At 45.6% G+C, this 18,720-nt stretch overlaps 1 protein-coding gene across 1 annotated transcript in view; it reads right to left on the reverse strand.

Moving 5' to 3' along the window:
• LOC132827255 (melanotransferrin-like) overlaps positions 1-18,720 on the reverse strand; it is a 426,978-nt gene that overhangs the window by 25,694 nt on the left and 382,564 nt on the right. The window lies entirely within an intron of this gene.

The raw sequence follows: 18,720 nt of genomic DNA on the forward strand, positions 1-18,720 counted from the left end.
TACTGTGGCTACTGCATCATCTTCGGGTACAGTTATGGAGAGCAATGTCCTTTGTTGGGGTACAGTTATGGGCAGCACTGTCCTTTGTTGGGGTACAGTTATTGGTACAATGTCCTTTGTTGGGGTACAGTTATTGGTACACTGTCCTTTGTTGGGGGTACAGTTATGGACAGCACTGTCCTTTGTTGGGGTACAGTTATGAACAGCACTGTCCTTTGTTGGGGAACAGTTCTTGGTACACTGTCCTTTGTTGGGGTACAGTTATGGAGAGCACAGTCCTTTGTTGGGGTACAGTTATTGGTACACTGACCTTTGTTGGGGTACTGTTATGGGCAGCAATGCCCTTTGTTGGGGTGCAGTTATGGAGAGCACTGTCCTTTGTTGGGGTACAGTTCTTGGTACACTGTCCTTTGTTGGGGTACAGTTGTGGAGAGCACTGTCCTTTGTTGGGGTACAGTTCTTGGTACACTGTCCTTTGTTGGGGTACAGTTATGGACAGCACTGTCCTTTGTTGGGGTACAGTTATGGGCAGCACTGTCCGTTGTTGGGGTACAGTTATTGGTACACTGTCCTTTGTTGGGGTACAGTTATGGACAACACTGTCCTTTGTTGGGGTACAGTTATTGGGACACTGTCCTTTGTTGGGGTACAGTTATGAACAGCACTGTCCTTTGTTGGGGTACAGTTATTGGTACACTGTCCTTTCTTGGGGTACAGTTATGGACAGCACTCTCCTTTGTTGGGGTACAGTTATGGGCAGCACTGTCCTTTGTTGAGGTACAGTTATGAACAGCACTGTCCTTTGTTGGGGTACAGTTATGGACAGCACTGTCCTTTGTTGGGGAACAGGTATTGGTACACTGTCCTTTGTTTGGGTACAGTTATGAACAGCACTGTCCTTTGTTGGGGTACAGTTATTGGTACACTGTCCTTTGTTGGGGTACAGTTATGAACAGCACTGTCCTTTGTTGGGGAACAGTTATTGGTACACTGTCCTTTGTTGGGGTACAGTTATGGACAGCACTGTCCTTTGTTGGGGTACAGTTATTGCACACTGTCCTTTGTTGGGGTACAGTTATGAACAGCACTGTCCTTTGTTGGGGTACAGTTATGGACAGCACTGTCCTTTGTTGGGGTACAGGTATTGGTACAATGTCCTTTGTTGCAGTACAGTTATGAACAGCACTGTCCTTTGTTGGGGTACAGTTATGGACAGCACTGTCCTTTGTTGGGGTACAGGTATTGGTACACTGTCCTTTGTTGGGGTACAGTTAAGAACAGCACTGTCCTTTGTTGGGGTACAGTTATTGGTACACTGTCCTTTGTTGGGGTACAGTTGTGAACAGCACTGTCCATTGTTGGGGTACAGTTATGGACAGCACTGCCCTTTGTTGGTGTACAGTTATTGGTACACTGTCCTTTGTTGGAATACAGTTATGGACAGCACTGTCCTTTCTTGGGGTACAGTTATTGGTACACTGTCCTTTGTTGGGATACAGTTATGGACACCACTGTCCTTTGTTGCAGTCCAGTTATGGGCTGCACTGTCCTTTGTTGGGGTACAGGTATTGGTACACTGTCCTTTGTTGGGGTACAGTTATTGGTACACAGTCCTTTGTTGGGGTACAGTTATTGGTACACTGTCCTTTGTTGCAGTACAGTTATGGACAGCACTGTCCTTTGTTGGGGTACAGTTATTGGTACACTTTCCTTTGTTGCAGTACAGTTATGGACAGCACTGTCCTTTGTTGGGGTACAGTTATGGACAGCACTGTCCTTTGTTGGGGCACAGTTATAGGCTGCACTGTCCTTTGTTGGGGTACAGTTATTGGTACACTGTCCAATGTTGCAGTACAGTTATGGACAGCACTGTTCTTTATTGAGGTACAGTTATGGATAATACTGTCCTTTGTTGGGGTACAGTTATGGACAGCACTGTCCTTTGTTGGGGTACAGTTATGGACATCACTGTCCTTGTTGGGGTACAGTTATTCGTACACTGCCCTTTGCTGGGGTACAGTTATGAACAGCACTGTCCTTTGTTGGGGTACAGTTATGGATAATACTTTTCTTTGTTGGGGTACAGTTATGGGCAGAACAGTCCTTTGTTCGGGTACAGTTATGGACAGCACTGTCCTTTGTTGGGGAATAGTTATTGGGACACTGTCCTTTGTTGGGGTACAGTTATGAACAGCACTGTCCTTTGTTGGGGTACAGTTATTGGGACACTGTCCTTTGTTGGGGTACAGTTATGAACAGCACTGTCCTTTGTTGGGGTACAGTTATTGGTACAATGTCCTTTGTTGGGGTACAGTTATGAACAGCACTGTCCTTTGTTGGGGTACAGTTATGAACAGCACTGTCCTTTGTTGGGGTACAGTTATGGGCAGCACTGTCCTTTGTTGGGGTACAGTTATTGGTACAATGTCCTTTGTTGGGGTACAGTTATTGGTACACTGTCCTTTGTTGGGGGTGCAGTTATGGACAGCACTGTCCTTTGTTGGGGTACAGTTATGCACAGCACTGTCCTTTGTTGGGGTACAGTTATGGGCAGCACTGTCCTTTGTTGGAGTACAGTTATTGGTACACTGTCCTTTGTTGGGGTACAGTTATGAACAGCACTGTCCTTTGTTGGGGTACAGTTATGGGCAGCACTGTCCTTTGTTGGGTACAGTTATTGGTACACTGTCCTTTGTTGGAATACAGTTATGGACACCACTGTCCTTTCTTGGGGTACAGTTATTGGTACACTGTCCTTTGTTGCAGTACAGTTATGGACACCACTGTCCTTTGTTGGGGTACAGTTATGAACAGCACTGTCCGTTGTTGGGATACAGTTATGGACAGCACTGTCCTTTGTTGGGGTACAGTTATTAGTACATTGTCCTTTGTTGCAGTACAGTTATGGACAGCACTGTCCTTTGTTGGGGTACAGTTATTGGTACACTGTCCTTTGTTGCAGTACAGTTATGAACAGCACAGTCCGTTGTTGGGGTACAGTTATGAACAGCACTGTCCTTTGTTGGGGTACAGTTATGGGCTGTCCTTTGTTAGGGCACAGTTATTGGTACACTGTCCTTTGTTGGGGTACAGTTATGGGCAGCACTGTCCTTTGTGGGGGTACAGTTATTGGTACACTGTCCTTTGTTGCAGTACAGTTATGGACGGCACTGTCCTTTGTTGGGGTACAGTTATTGGTACACTGTCCTTTGTTGGGGTACAGTTATGGACGGCACTGTCCTTTGTTGGGGTACAGTTATTGGTACACTGTCCTTTGTTGGGGTACAGTTATTGGTACACTGTCCTTCATTGGGGTACAGTTATGGGCAGCACTGTCCTTTGTTGGGGTACAGTTATTGGTACACTGTCCTTTGTTGGGGTACAGTTATAGACAGTACTGTCCTTTGTTGGGGTACAGTTATTGGTACACTGTCCTTTGTTGCAGTACAGTTATGGACAGCACTGTCTTTTGTTGGGGTACAGTTATGAACAGCAATGTCCTTTGTTGGGGTACAGTTATGGACAGCACTGTCCTTTGTTGGGGTACATTTAGTTGTACACAGTCCTTTGTTGCAGTACAGTTATGGACAGCACTGTCCTTTGTTGGGGTACACTTATTGGTACACTGTCCTTTGTTGGGGTACAGTTATGGGCAGCACTGTCCTTTGTTGGGGTACAGTTATTGGTACACTGTCCTTTGTTGGGGTACAGTTATTGGTACACTGCCCTTTGTTGGGGTACAGTTGTGAACAGCACTGTCCTTTGTTGGGGTACAGTTATGGGCAGCACTGCCCTTTGTTGGTGTACAGTTATTGGTACACTGTCCTTTGTTGGAATACAGTTATGGACAGCACTGTCCTTTCTTGGGGTACAGTTATTGGTACACTGTCCTTTGTTGCAGTACAGTTATGGACACCACTGTCCTTTGTTGGGGTACAGTTATGAACAGCACTGTCCGTTGTTGGGATACAGTTATGGACAGCACTGTCCTTTGTTGGGGTACAGTTATTAGTACATTGTCCTTTGTTGCAGTACAGTTATGGACAGCACTGTCCTTTGTTGGGGTACAGTTATTGGTACACTGTCCTTTGTTGCAGTACAGTTATGAACAGCACAGTCCTTTGTTGGGGTACAGTTATGAACAGCACTGTCCTTTGTTGGGGTACAGTTATGGGCTGTCCTTTGTTAGGGCACAGTTATTGGTACACTGTCCTTTGTTGGGGTACAGTTATGGGCAGCACTGTCCTTTGTGGGGGAACAGTTATTGGTACACTGTCCTTTGTTGCAGTACAGTTATGGACGGCACTGTCCTTTGTTGGGGTACAGTTATTGGTACACTGTCCTTTGTTGGGGTACAGTTATGGACGGCACTGTCCTTTGTTGGGGTACAGCTATTGGTACACAGTCCTTTGTTGCAGTACAGTTATGGACAGCACTGTCCTTTGTTGGGGTACAGTTATGGGCAGCACTGTCCATTGTTGGGGTACAGTTATTGGTACACTGTCCTTTGTTGGGGTACAGTTATGGGCAGCACTGTCCTTTGTTGGGGTACAGTTATTGGTACACTGTCCTTTGTTGGGGTACAGTTATAGACAGTACTGTCCTTTGTTGGGGTACAGTTATTGGTACACTGTCCTTTGTTGCAGTACAGTCATGGACAGCACTGTCCTTTGTTGGGGTCCAGTTATGAACAGCAATGTCCTTTGTTGGTGTACAGTTATGGACAGCACTGTCCTTTGTTGGGGTACATTTATTTGTACACAGTCCTTTGTTGCAGTACAGTTATGGACAGCACTGTCCTTTGTTGGGGTACAGGTATTGGTACACTGTCCTTTGTTGGGGTACAGTTATGGGCAGCACTGTCCTTTGTTGGGGTACAGTTATTGGTACACTGTCCTTTGTTGGGGTACAGTTATGGACAGTACTGTCCTTTGTTGCAGTACAGTTACGAACAGCACTGTCCTTTGTTGGGGTACAGTTATGGACAGCACTGTCCTTTGTTGGGGTACAGTTATTTGTACACAGTCCTTTGTTGCAGTACAGTTATGGACAGCACTGCCTTTGTTGGGGTACAGCTATTGGTACACTATCCTTTGTTGGGGTACAGTTATGGACAGCACTGTCCTTTGTTGGGGTACAGTTATGAACAGCAATGTCCTTTGCTGGGGTACAGTTATGGACAGTACTGTCCTTTGTTGGCGTACAGTTATGGGCTGCACTGTCCTTTGTTGGGGTACAGGTATTGGTACACTGTCCTTTGTTGGGCTACAGTTATTGGTACACTGTCCTTTGTTGGGGTACAGATATGGACAGCACTGTCCTTTGTTGGGGTACAGTTATTGGCACACTATCCTTTGTTGGGGTACAGTTATGGACAGCGCTGTCCTTTGTTGGGGTACAGTTATGGACAGCACTGTCCTTTGTTGGGGTACAGTTATTGGCACACTGTCCATTGTTGCAGTACAGTTATGGATAGCACTGTCCTTTATTGAGGTACAGTTATGGATAATACTGTCCTTTGTTGGGGTACAGGTATGGACAGCACTGTCCTTTGTTGGGGTACAGTTATGGACAGCACTGTCCTTGTTGGGGTACAGTTATTCGTACACTGCCCTTTGTTGGGGTACAGTTATGAACAGCACTGTCCTTTGTTGGGATACAGTTATGGACAGCATTGTCCTTTGTTGGGGTACAGTTATGGATAATACTTTTCTTTGTTGGGGTACAGTTATGGGCAGAACAGTCCTTTGTTGGGGTACAGTTATTGGTACACTGTCCTTTGCTGCAGTCCAGTTAGTGGTACACTGTCCTTTGTTGGGGTACAGTTATGAACAGCACTGTCCTTTGTTAGGGCACAGTTATTGGTACACTCTCCTTTGTTGGGGTACAGTTATGAATAGCACTGTCCTTTGTTGGGGTACAGTTATTAGTACACTGTCCTTTGCTGCAGTCCAGTTAGTGGTACACTGTCCTTTGTTGGGGTACAGTTATGAACAGCACTGTCCTTTGTTAGGGCACAGTTATTGGTACACTGTCCTTTGTTGGGGTACAGTTATGGGCAGAACTGTCCTTTGCTGGGGTACAGTAATGGTCAGCACTGTCCTTTGTTGCAGTACAGTTATTGGTACACTATCCTTTGTTGGGGTACAGTTATGAACAGCACTGTCTTTTGTTGGGGTACAGTTATTGGTACACTGTCCTTTGCTGCAGTACAGTTATTGGTACACTGTCCTTTGTTGGGGTACAGTTATGAACAGCTCTGTCCTTTCTTGGGGTACAGTTATGGACAGCACTGTCCTTTGTTGGGGTACAGTTATTGGTACTCTGTCCTTTGTTGGGGTACAGTTATGGGCAGCACTGTCCTTTGTTTGGGTAAAGTTATTGGTGCACTGTCCTTTGTTGAGGTACAGTTATGAACAGCACTGTCCTTTGTTGGGGTACAGTTATGGACAGCACTGTCCTTTGTTGGGGTACAGGTATCGGTACACTGTCCTTTGTTGCAGTACAGTTATGAACAGCACTGTCCTTTGTTGGGGTACAGTTATGGACAGCACTGTCCTTTGTTGGGGCACAGTTATTGGTACACTGTCCTTTGTTGGGGTACAGGTATTGGTACACTGTCCTTTGTTGGGGTACAGTTAAGGTCAGCACTGTCCTTTGTTGGGGTACAGTTATTGGTACACTGTCCTTTATTGGGCTACAGTTATGGTCAGCACTGTCCTTTGTTGGGGTACAGTTATTGATACACTGTCCTTTGTTGGGGTACAGTTATGAACAGCTCTGTCCTTTGTTGGGGTACAGTTATGGACAGCACTGTCCTTTGTTGGGGTACAGTTATTGGTACACTGTCCTTTGTTGGGGTACAGTTATGGGCAGCACTGTCCTTTGTTGGGGTACAGTTATTAGTACACTGTCCTTTGTTGAGGTACAGTTATGAACAGCACTGTCCTTTGTTGCAGTACAGTTACGAACAGCACTGTCCTTTGTTGGGGTACAGTTATGGACAGCACTGTCCTTTGTTGGGGAACAGATATTGTTACACTGTCCTTTGTTTGGGTACAGTTATGAACAGCAGTGTCCTTTGTTGCGGTACAGTTATGGACAGCACTGTCCTTTGTTGGGGTACAGTTATTGGTACACTGTCCTTTGTTGCAGTACAGTTATGAACAGCACTGTCCTTTGTTGGGGAACAGGTATTGGTACACTGTCCTTTGTTGGGGTACAGTTATGGACAGCACTGTCCTTTGTTGGGGTACAGGTATTGGTACACTGTCCTTTGTTGGGGTACAGTTATTGGTACACTGTCCTTTGTTGGGGTACAGTTATGAACAGTACTGTCCTTTGTTGGGGTACAGTTATGAACAGCTCTGTCCTTTGTTAGGGTGCAGTTATCGAGAGAAGTGTCCTTTGTTGGGGTACAGTTATTGGTTCACTGTCCTTTGTTGGGATACAGTTATGGTCAGCACTGCCCTTTGTTGGGGTACAGTTATTAGTACACTATCCTTTGTTGGGGTACAGTTATGAACAGTACTGTCCTTTGTTGGGGTACAGTTATGAACAGCTCTGTCCTTTGTTGGGGTGCAGTTATCGAGAGAACTGTCCTTTGTTGGGGTACAGTTATTGGTTCACTGTCCTTTGTTGGGGTACAGTTATGAACAGCACTGTCCTTTGTTACGGTACAGTTATGGGCAGCACTGTCCTTTGTTGGGGTACAGTTATTGGTACACTGTCCTTTGTTGGGGTACAGTTATGAACAGCACTGTCCTTTGCTGGGGTACAGTTATGAACAGCACTGTCCTTTGTTAGGGCACAGTTATTGGTACACTGTCCTTTGTTGGGGTACAGTTATGAACAGCACTGTCCTTTGCTGGGGTACAGTTATGAACAGCACTGTCCTTTGTTAGGGCACAGTTATTGGTACACTGTCCTTTGTTGGGGTACAGTTATGGTCAGCACTGTCCTTTGTTGGGGTACTGTTATTGGTACACTGTCCTTTGTTGGGGTACAGTTATGAACAGCTCTGTCCTTTCTTGGGGTACAGTTATGGACAGCACTGTCCTTTGTTGGGGTACAGCTATTGGTACACTATCCTTTGCGGCAGTACAGTTATGGACAGCACTGTCTTTTGTTGGGGTACAGTTATGAACAGCAATGTCCTTTGCTGGGGTACAGTTATGGACAGCACTGTCCTTTGTTGGGGTACATTTATTGGTACACAGTCCTTTGTTGCAGTACAGTTATGGACAGCACTGTCCTTTGTTGGGGTACAGGTATTGGTACACTGTCCTTTGTTGGGGTACAGTTATGGACAGCACTGTCCTTTGTTGGGGTACAGCTATTGGTACACTATCCTTTGCGGCAGTACAGTTATGGACAGCACTGTCTTTTGTTGGGGTACAGTTATGAACAGCAATGTCCTTTGCTGGGGTACAGTTATGGACAGCACTGTCCTTTGTTGGGGTACATTTATTTGTACACAGTCCTTTGTTGCAGTACAGTTATGGACAGCACTGTCCTTTGTTGGGGTACAGGTATTGGTACACTGTCCTTTGTTGGGGTACAGGTATTGGTACACTGTCCTTTGTTGGGGTACAGTTATGGGCAGCACTGTCCTTTGTTGGGGTACAGTTATTGGTACACTGTCCTTTGTTGGGGTACAGTTATGGACAGTACTGTCCTTTGTTGGGGTACAGCTATTGGTACACTGTCCTTTGCGGCAGTACAGTTATGGACAGCACTGTCTTTTGTTGGGGTACAGATATGAACAGCAATGTCCTTTGCTGGGGTACAGTTATGGACAGCACTGTCCTTTGTTGGGGTACATTTATTGGTACACAGTCCTTTGTTGCAGTACAGTTATGGACACCACTGTCCTTTGTTGGGGTACAGTTATTGGTACACTGTCCTTTGTTGGGGTACACTTATGGACAGCACTGTCCTTTGTTGGGGTACAGTTATTGGTACCCTGTCCTTTGTTGGGGTACAGTTATTGGTACACAATCTTTTGTTACAGTACAGTTATAGACACCACTGTCCTTTGTTGGGGTACAGTTATGGGCAGCACTCTCCTTTGTTGGCCTACAGTTATTGGTACACTGTCCTTTGCTGCAGTACAGTTATTGGTACACTGTCCTTTGTTGGGGTACAGTTATGAACAGCTCTGTCCTTTGTTGGGGTGCAGTTATGGAGAGCACTGTCCTTTGTTGGGGTGCAGTTATGGAGAGCACTGTCCTTATTTGAGGTACAGTTATTGGTACACTGTCCTTGGTTGGGGTACAGTTATGAACAGCACTGTCCTTTGTTGGGGTACAGTTATGGGCAGCACTGCCCTTTGTTGGTGTACAGTTATTGGTACACTGTCCTTTGTTGGAATACAGTTACGGACAGCACTGTCCTTTGTCGGGGTACAGTTATTGGTACACTGTCCTTTGTTGGGACACAGTTATGGACACCACTGTCCTTTGTTGGGGTACAGTTATGGGCAGCACTGTCCTTTGTTGGGGTACAGTTATTGGTACACTGTCCTTTGTTGGGGTACAGATATGGACAGCACTGTCCTTTTTGGGGTACAGTTATTGGTACACTGTCCTTTATTGGGGTACAGTTATGAACAGCACTGTCCTTTGTTGGGGTACAGTTAAGGGCAGCACTCTCCTTTGTTGGGGTACAGTTATGGACAGCACTGTCCTTTGTTGGGGCACAGTTTTTGGCTGCACTGTCCTTTGTTGGGGTACAGTTATTGGTACACTGTCCTTGTTGCAGTACAGTTATGGACAGCACTGTCCTTTATTGGGGTACAGTTATGGATAATACTGTCCTTTGTTGGGGTGCAGTTATGGACAGCACTGTCCTTTGTTGGGGTACAGTTGTGGATAATACTTTTATTTGTTGGGGTACAGTTATGTGCAGAACAGTCCTTTGTTGGGGTACAGTTATTGGTACACTATCCTTTGTTGGGGTACAGTTATGAACAGCACTGTCCTTTGTTGGGGTACAGTTATTGGTACACTGTCCTTTGCTGCAGTACAGTTATTGGTACACTGTCCTTTGTTGGGGTACAGTTATGGAGAGCACTGTCCTTCTTTGGGGTACAGTTATGGATAATACTGTCCTTTGTTGGGGTACAGTTATGGACAGCACTGTCCTTTGTTGGGAAACACTTATTGGTACACTGTCCTCTGTTGTGGTGCAGTTATGAACAGCACTGTCCTTTGTTGGGGTACAGTTATGAACAGCACTGTGCTTTGTTGCAGTACAGTAATGGACAGCACTGTCCTTTGTTGGGGTACAGGTATTGGTACACTGTCCTTTGTTGCAGTACAGTTATTGGTACACTGTCCTTCGTTGGGGTACAGTTATGGGCAGCACTGTCCTTTGTTGGGGTACAGTTATTGGTACACTGTCCTTTGTTGGGGTACAGTTATGGATAGTTCTGTCCTTTGTTGGGGTACAGCTATTGGTACACTGTCCTTTGCAGCAGTACAGTCATGGACAGCACTGTCTTTTGTTGGGGTCCAGTTATGAACAGCAATGTCCTTTGCTGGGGTACAGTTATGGACAGCACTGTCCTTTGTTGGGGTACATTTATTTGTACACAGTCCTTTGTTGCAGTACAGTTATGGACAGCACTGTCCTTTGTTGGGGTACAGGTATTGGTACACTGTCCTTTGTTGGGGTACAGTTATGGACAGCACTGTCCTTTGTTGGTGTACAGTTATGGGCAGCACTGTCCTTTGTTGGGGTACAGTTATTGGTACACTGTCCTTTGTTGGGGTACAGTTATGGACAGTACTGTCCTTTGTTGGGGTACAGCTATTGGTACACTATCCTTTGTTGGGGTACAGTTATGGACAGCACTGTCCTTTGTTGGGGTACAGTTATGAACAGCAATGTCCTTTGCTGGGGTACAGTTATGGACAGTACTGTCCTTTGTTGGGGTACAGTTATAGGCTGCACTGTCCTTTGTTGGGGTACAGGTATTGGTACACTGTCCTTTGTTGGGGTACAGTTATTGGTACACTGTCCTTTATTGGGGTTCAGATATGGACAGCACTGTCCTTTGTTGGGGTACTGTTATTGGTACACTATCCTTTGTTGGGGTACAGTTATGGACAGCACTGTCCTTTGTTGGGGTACAGTTATGGACAGCACTGTCCTTTGTTGGTGCACAGTTATAGGCTGCACTGTCCTTTGTTGGGGTACAGTTATTGGCACACTGTCCATTGTTGCAGTACAGTTATGGATAGCACTGTCCTTTATTGAGGTACAGTTATGGATAATACTGTCCTTTGTTGGGGTACAGTTATGGACAGCACTGTCCTTTGTTGGGGTACAGTTATGGACAGCACTGTCCTTGTTGGGGTACAGTTATTCGTACACTGTCCTTTGCTGGGGTACAGTTATGAACAGCACTGTCCTTTGTTGGGATACAGTTATGGACAGCATTGTCCTTTGTTGGGGTACAGTTATGGATAATACTTTTCTTTGTTGGGGTACAGTTATGGGCAGAACAGTCCTTTGTTGGGGTACAGTTATTGGTACACTGTCCTTTGCTGCAGTCCAGTTAGTGGTTCACTGTCCTTTGTTGGGGTACAGTTATGAACAGCACTGTCCTTTGTTAGGGCACAGTTATTGGTACACTCTCCTTTGTTGGGGTACAGTTATGAATAGCACTGTCCTTTGTTGGGGTACAGTTATTGGTACACTGTCCTTTGCTGCAGTCCAGTTAGTGGTACACTGTCCTTTGTTGGGGTACAGTTATGAACAGCACTGTCCTTTGTTAGGGCACAGTTATTGGTACACTGTCCTTTGTTGGGGTACAGTTATGGGCAGAACTGTCCTTTGCTGGGGTACAGTAATGGTCAGCACTGTCCTTTGTTGGGGTACAGTTATTGGTACACTATCCTTTGTTGGGGTACAGTTATGAACAGCACTGTCTTTTGTTGGGGTACAGTTATTGGTACACTGTCCTTTGCTGCAGTACAGTTATTGGTACACTGTCCTTTGTTGGGGTACAGTTATGAACAGCTCTGTCCTTTCTTGGGGTACAGTTATGGACAGCACTGTCCTTTGTTGGGGTACAGTTATGGGCAGCACTGTCCTTTGTTTGGGTAAAGTTATTGGTACACTGTCCTTTGTTGAGGTACAGTTATGAACAGCACTGTCCTTTGTTGGGGTACAGTTATGGACAGCACTGTCCTTTGTTGGGGTACAGGTATCGGTACACTGTCCTTTGTTGCAGTACAGTTATGAACAGCACTGTCCTTTGTTGGGGTACAGTTATGGACAGCACTGTCCTTTGTTGGGGCACAGTTATTGGTACACTGTCCTTTGTTGGGGTACAGGTATTGGTACACTGTCCTTTGTTGGGGTACAGTTATGGTCAGCACTGTCCTTTGTTGGGGTACAGTTATTGGTACACTTTCCTTTGTTGGGGTACAGTTATGAACAGCAATGTCCTTTGTTGGGGTACAGTTATTGGTACACTGTCCTTTGTTGGGGTACAGTTATGAACAGCTCTGTCCTTTGTTGGGGTGCAGTTATGGAGAGCACTGTCCTTTGTTGGGGTACAGTTATTGGTACACTGTCCTTTCTTGGGGTACAGTTATGGACAGCACTCTCCTTTGTTGGGGTACAGTTATTAGTACACTGTCCTTTGTTGAGGTACAGTTATGAACAGCACTGTCCTTTGTTGCAGTACAGTTACGAACAGCACTGTCCTTTGTTGGGGTACAGTTATGGACAGCACTGTCCTTTGTTGGGGAACAGGTATTGGTACACTGTCCTTTGTTTGGGTACAGTTATGAACAGCACTGTCCTTTGTTGGGGTACAGTTATGGACAGCACTGTCCTTTGTTGGGGTACAGTTATTGGTACACTGTCCTTTGTTGCAGTACAGTTATGAACAGCACTGTCCTTTGTTGGGGAACAGGTATTGGTACACTGTCCTTTGTTGGGGTACAGTTATGGACAGCACTGTCCTTTGTTGGGGTACAGGTATTGGTACACTGTCCTTTGTTGGGGTACAGTTATTGGTACACTGTCCTTTGTTGGGGTACAGTTATGGACAGCACTGTCCTTTGTTGGGGTACAGTTATGAACAGCTCTGTCCTTTGTTAGGGTGCAGTTATCGAGAGAAGTGTCCTTTGTTGGGGTACAGTTATTGGTTCACTGTCCTTTGTTGGGATACAGTTATGGTCAGCACTGCCCTTTGTTGGGGTACAGTAATTAGTACACTATCCTTTGTTGGGGTACAGTTATGAACAGTACTGTCCTTTGTTGGGGTACAGTTATGAACAGCTCTGTCCTTTGTTGGGGTGCAGTTATCGAGAGAACTGTCCTTTGTTGGGGTACAGTTATTGGTTCACTGTCCTTTGTTGGGGTACAGTTATGGACAGCACTGTCCTTTGTTACGGTACAGTTATGGGCAGCACTGTCCTTTGTTGGGGTACAGTTATTGGTACACTGTCCTTTGTTGAGGTACAGTTATGAACAGCACTGTCCTTTGCTGGGGTACAGTTATGAACAGCACTGTCCTTTGTTAGGGCACAGTTATTGGTACACTGTCCTTTGTTGGGGTACAGTTATGAACAGCACTGTCCTTTGCTGGGGTACAGTTATGGACAGCACTGTCCTTTGTTGGGAAACACTTATTGGTACACTGTCCTCTGTTGGGGTGCAGTTATGAACAGCACTGTCCTTTGTTGGGGTACAGTTATGAACAGCACTGTGCTTTGTTGCAGTACAGTAATGGACAGCACTGTCCTTTGTTGGGGTACAGGTATTGGTACACTGTCCTTTGTTGCAGTACAGTTATTGGTACACTGTCCTTCGTTGGGGTACAGTTATGGGCAGCACTGTCCTTTGTTGGGGTACAGTTATTGGTACACTGTCCTTTGTTGGGGTACAGTTATGGACAGTTCTGTCCTTTGTTGGGGTACAGCTATTGGTACACTGTCCTTTGCAGCAGTACAGTCATGGACAGCACTGTCTTTTGTTGGGGTCCAGTTATGAACAGCAATGTCCTTTGCTGGGGTACAGTTATGGACAGCACTGTCCTTTGTTGGGGTACATTTATTTGTACACAGTCCTTTGTTGCAGTACAGTTATGGACAGCACTGTCCTTTGTTGGGGTACAGGTATTGGTACACTGTCCTTTGTTGGGGTACAGTTATGGACAGCACTGTCCTTTGTTGGTGTACAGTTATGGGCAGCACTGTCCTTTGTTGGGGTACAGTTATTGGTACACTGTCCTTTGTTGGGGTACAGTTATGGACAGTACTGTCCTTTGTTGGGGTACAGCTATTGGTACACTATCCTTTGTTGGGGTACAGTTATGGACAGCACTGTCCTTTGTTGGGGTACAGTTATGAACAGCAATGTCCTTTGCTGGGGTACAGTTATGGACAGTACTGTCCTTTGTTGGGGTACAGTTATAGGCTGCACTGTCCTTTGTTGGGGTACAGGTATTGGTACACTGTCCTTTGTTGGGGTACAGTTATTGGTACACTGTCCTTTATTGGGGTTCAGATATGGACAGCACTGTCCTTTGTTGGGGTACTGTTATTGGTACACTATCCTTTGTTGGGGTACAGTTATGGACAGCACTGTCCTTTGTTGGGGTACAGTTATGGACAGCACTGTCCTTTGTTGGTGCACAGTTATAGTCTGCACTGTCCTTTGTTGGGGTACAGTTATTGGCACACTGTCCATTGTTGCAGTACAGTTATGGATAGCACTGTCCTTTATTGAGGTACAGTTATGGATAATACTGTCCTTTGTTGGGGTACAGTTATGGACAGCACTGTCCTTTGTTGGGGTACAGTTATGGACAGCACTGTCCTTGTTGGGGTACAGTTATTCGTACACTGCCCTTTGCTGGGGTACAGTTATGAACAGCACTGTCCTTTGTTGGGATACAGTTATGGACAGCATTGTCCTTTGTTGGGGTACAGTTATGGATAATACTTTTCTTTGTTGGGGTGCAGTTATGGGCAGAACAGTCCTTTGTTGGGGTACAGTTATTGGTACACTGTCCTTTGCTGCAGTCCAGTTAGTGGTACACTGTCCTTTGTTGGGGTACAGTTATGAACAGCACTGTCCTTTGTTAGGGCACAGTTATTGGTACACTCTCCTTTGTTGGGGTACAGTTATGAATAGCACTGTCCTTTGTTGGGGTACAGTATTGGTACACTGTCCTTTGCTGCAGTCCAGTTAGTGGTACACTGTCCTTTGTTGGGGTACAGTTATGAACAGCACTGTCCTTTGTTAGGGCACAGTTATTGGTACACTGTCCTTTGTTGGGGTACAGTTATGGGCAGAACTGTCCTTTGCTGGGGTACAGTAATGGTCAGCACTGTCCTTTGTTGCAGTACAGTTATTGGTGCACTATCCTTTGTTGGGGTACAGTTATGAACAGCACTGTCTTTTGTTGGGGTACAGTTATTGGTACACTGTCCTTTGCTGCAGTACAGTTATTGGTACACTGTCCTTTGTTGGGGTACAGTTATGAACAGCTCTGTCCTTTCTTGGGGTACAGTTATGGACAGCACTGTCCTTTGTTGGGGTACAGTTATGGGCAGCACTGTCCTTTGTTTGGGTAAAGTTATTGGTACACTGTCCTTTGTTGAGGTACAGTTATGAACAGCACTGTCCTTTGTTGGGGTACAGTTATGGACAGCACTGTCCTTTGTTGGGGTACAGGTATCGGTACACTGTCCTTTGTTGCAGTACAGTTATGAACAGCACTGTCCTTTGTTGGGGTACAGTTATGGACAGCACTGTCCTTTGTTGGGGCACAGTTATTGGTACACTGTCCTTTGTTGGGGTACAGGTATTGGTACACTGTCCTTTGTTGGGGTACAGTTATGGTCAGCACTGTCCTTTGTTGGGGTACAGTTATGAACAGCAATGTCCTTTGTTGCAGTACAGTTATGAACAGCACTGTCCTTTGTTGGGGTACAGTTATGGACAGCACTGTCCTTTGTTGGGGACAGTTATTGGTACACTGTCCTTTGTTGGGGTACAGTTATGAACAGCTCTGTCCTTTGTTGGGGTGCAGTTATGAAGAGCACTGTCCTTTGTTGGGGCACAGTTATTGGTACACTGTCCTTTGTTGGGGTACAGGTATTGGTACACTGTCCTTTGTTGGGGTACAGTTATGGTCAGCACTGTCCTTTGTTGGGGTACAGTTATTGGTACACTTTCCTTTGTTGGGGTACAGTTATGAACAGCAATGTCCTTTGTTGGGGTACAGTTATTGGTACACTGTCCTTTGTTGGGGTACAGTTATGAACAGCTCTGTCCTTTGTTGGGGTGCAGTTATGGAGAGCACTGTCCTTTGTTGGGGTACAGTTATTGGTACACTGTCCTTTGTTGGGGTACAGTTATGGACAGCACTCTCCTTTGTTGGGGTACAGTTATTAGTACACTGTCCTTTGTTGGGGTACAGTTATGGACAGCACTGTCCTTTGTTGGGGTACAGTTATGGACAGCACTGTCCTTTGTTGGTGCACAGTTATAGGCTGCACTGTCCTTTGTTGGGGTACAGTTATTGGCACACTGTCCTTTGTTGCAGTACAGTTATGGATAGCACTGTCCTTTATTGAGGTACAGTTATGGATAATACTGTCCTTTGTTGGGGTACAGTTATGGACAGCACTGTCCTTTGTTGGGGTACAGTTATGGACAGCACTGTCCTTGTTGGGGTACAGTTATTCGTACACTGCCCTTTGCTGGGGTACAGTTATGAACAGCACTGTCCTTTGTTGGGGTACAGTTATGGACAGCATTGTCCTTTGTTGGGGTACAGTTATGGATAATACTTTTCTTTGTTGGGGTACAGTTATGGGCAGAACAGTCCTTTGTTGGGGTACAGTTATTGGTACACTGTCCTTTGCTGCAGTCCAGTTAGTGGTACACTGTCCTTTGTTGGGGTACAGTTATGAACAGCACTGTCCTTTGTTAGGGCACAGTTATTGGTACACTCTCCTTTGTTGGGGTACAGTTATGAATAGCACTGTCCTTTGTTGGGGTACAGGTATTGGTACACTGTCCTTTGCTGCAGTCCAGTTAGTGGTACACTGTCCTTTGTTGGGGTACAGTTATGAACAGCACTGTCCTTTGTTAGGGCACAGTTATTGGTACACTGTCCTTTGTTGGGGTACAGTTATGGGCAGAACTGTCCTTTGCTGGGGTACAGTAATGGTCAGCACTGTCCTTTGTTGCAGTACAGTTATTGGTGCACTATCCTTTGTTGGGGTACAGTTATGAACAGCACTGTCTTTTGTTGGGGTACAGTTATTGGTACACTGTCCTTTGCTGCAGTACAGTTATTGGTACACTGTCCTTTGTTGGGGTACAGTTATGAACAGCTCTGTCCTTTCTTGGGGTACAGTTATGGACAGCACTGTCCTTTGTTGGGGTACAGTTATGGGCAGCACTGTCCTTTGTTTGGGTAAAGTTATTGGTACACTGTCCTTTGTTGAGGTACAGTTATGAACAGCACTGTCCTTTGTTGGGGTACAGTTATGGACAGCACTGTCCTTTGTTGGGGTACAGGTATCGGTACACTGTCCTTTGTTGCAGTACAGTTATGAACAGCACTGTCCTTTGTTGGGGTACAGTTATGGACAGCACTGTCCTTTGTTGGGGCACAGTTATTGGTACACTGTCCTTTGTTGGGGTACAGGTATTGGTACACTGTCCTTTGTTGGGGTACAGTTATGGTCAGCACTGTCCTTTGTTGGGGTACAGTTATGAACAGCAATGTCCTTTGTTGCAGTACAGTTATGAACAGCACTGTCCTTTGTTGGGGTACAGTTATGGACAGCACTGTCCTTTGTTGGGGAACAGTTATTGGTACACTGTCCTTTGTTGGGGTACAGTTATGAACAGCTCTGTCCTTTGTTGGGGTGCAGTTATGAAGAGCACTGTCCTTTGTTGGGGCACAGTTATTGGTACACTGTCCTTTGTTGGGGTACAGGTATTGGTACACTGTCCTTTGTTGGGGTACAGTTATGGTCAGCACTGTCCTTTGTTGGGGTACAGTTATTGGTACACTTTCCTTTGTTGGGGTACAGTTATGAACAGCAATGTCCTTTGTTGGGGTACAGTTATTGGTACACTGTCCTTTGTTGGGGTACAGTTATGAACAGCTCTGTCCTTTGTTGGGGTGCAGTTATGGAGAGCACTGTCCTTTGTTGGGGTACAGTTATTGGTACACTGTCCTTTGTTGGGGTACAGTTATGGACAGCACTCTCCTTTGTTGGGGTACAGTTATTAGTACACTGTCCTTTGTTGAGGTACAGTTATGAACAGCACTGTCCTTTGTTGCAGTACAGTTACGAACAGCACTGTCCTTTGTTGGGGTACAGTTATGGACAGCACTGTCCTTTGTTGGGGAACAGGTATTGGTACACTGTCCTTTGTTTGGGTACAGTTATGAACAGCACTGTCCTTTGTTGGGGTACAGTTATGGACAGCACTGTCCTTTGTTGGGGTACAGTTATTGGTACACTGTCCTTTGTTGCAGTACAGTTATGAACAGCACTGTCCTTTGTTGGGGAACAGGTATTGGTACACTGTCCTTTGTTGGGGTACAGTTATGGACAGCACTGTCCTTTGTTGGGGTACAGGTATTGGTACACTGTCCTTTGTTGGGGTACAGTTTTTTTTTTAGATTAGACTTACAGTGTGGAAACAGGCCCTTCGGCCCAACAA

The sequence above is a fragment of the Hemiscyllium ocellatum genome, chromosome 24 (genome assembly GCF_020745735.1).
Source record: "Hemiscyllium ocellatum isolate sHemOce1 chromosome 24, sHemOce1.pat.X.cur, whole genome shotgun sequence".
Lineage (NCBI taxonomy): Eukaryota > Metazoa > Chordata > Chondrichthyes > Orectolobiformes > Hemiscylliidae > Hemiscyllium > Hemiscyllium ocellatum.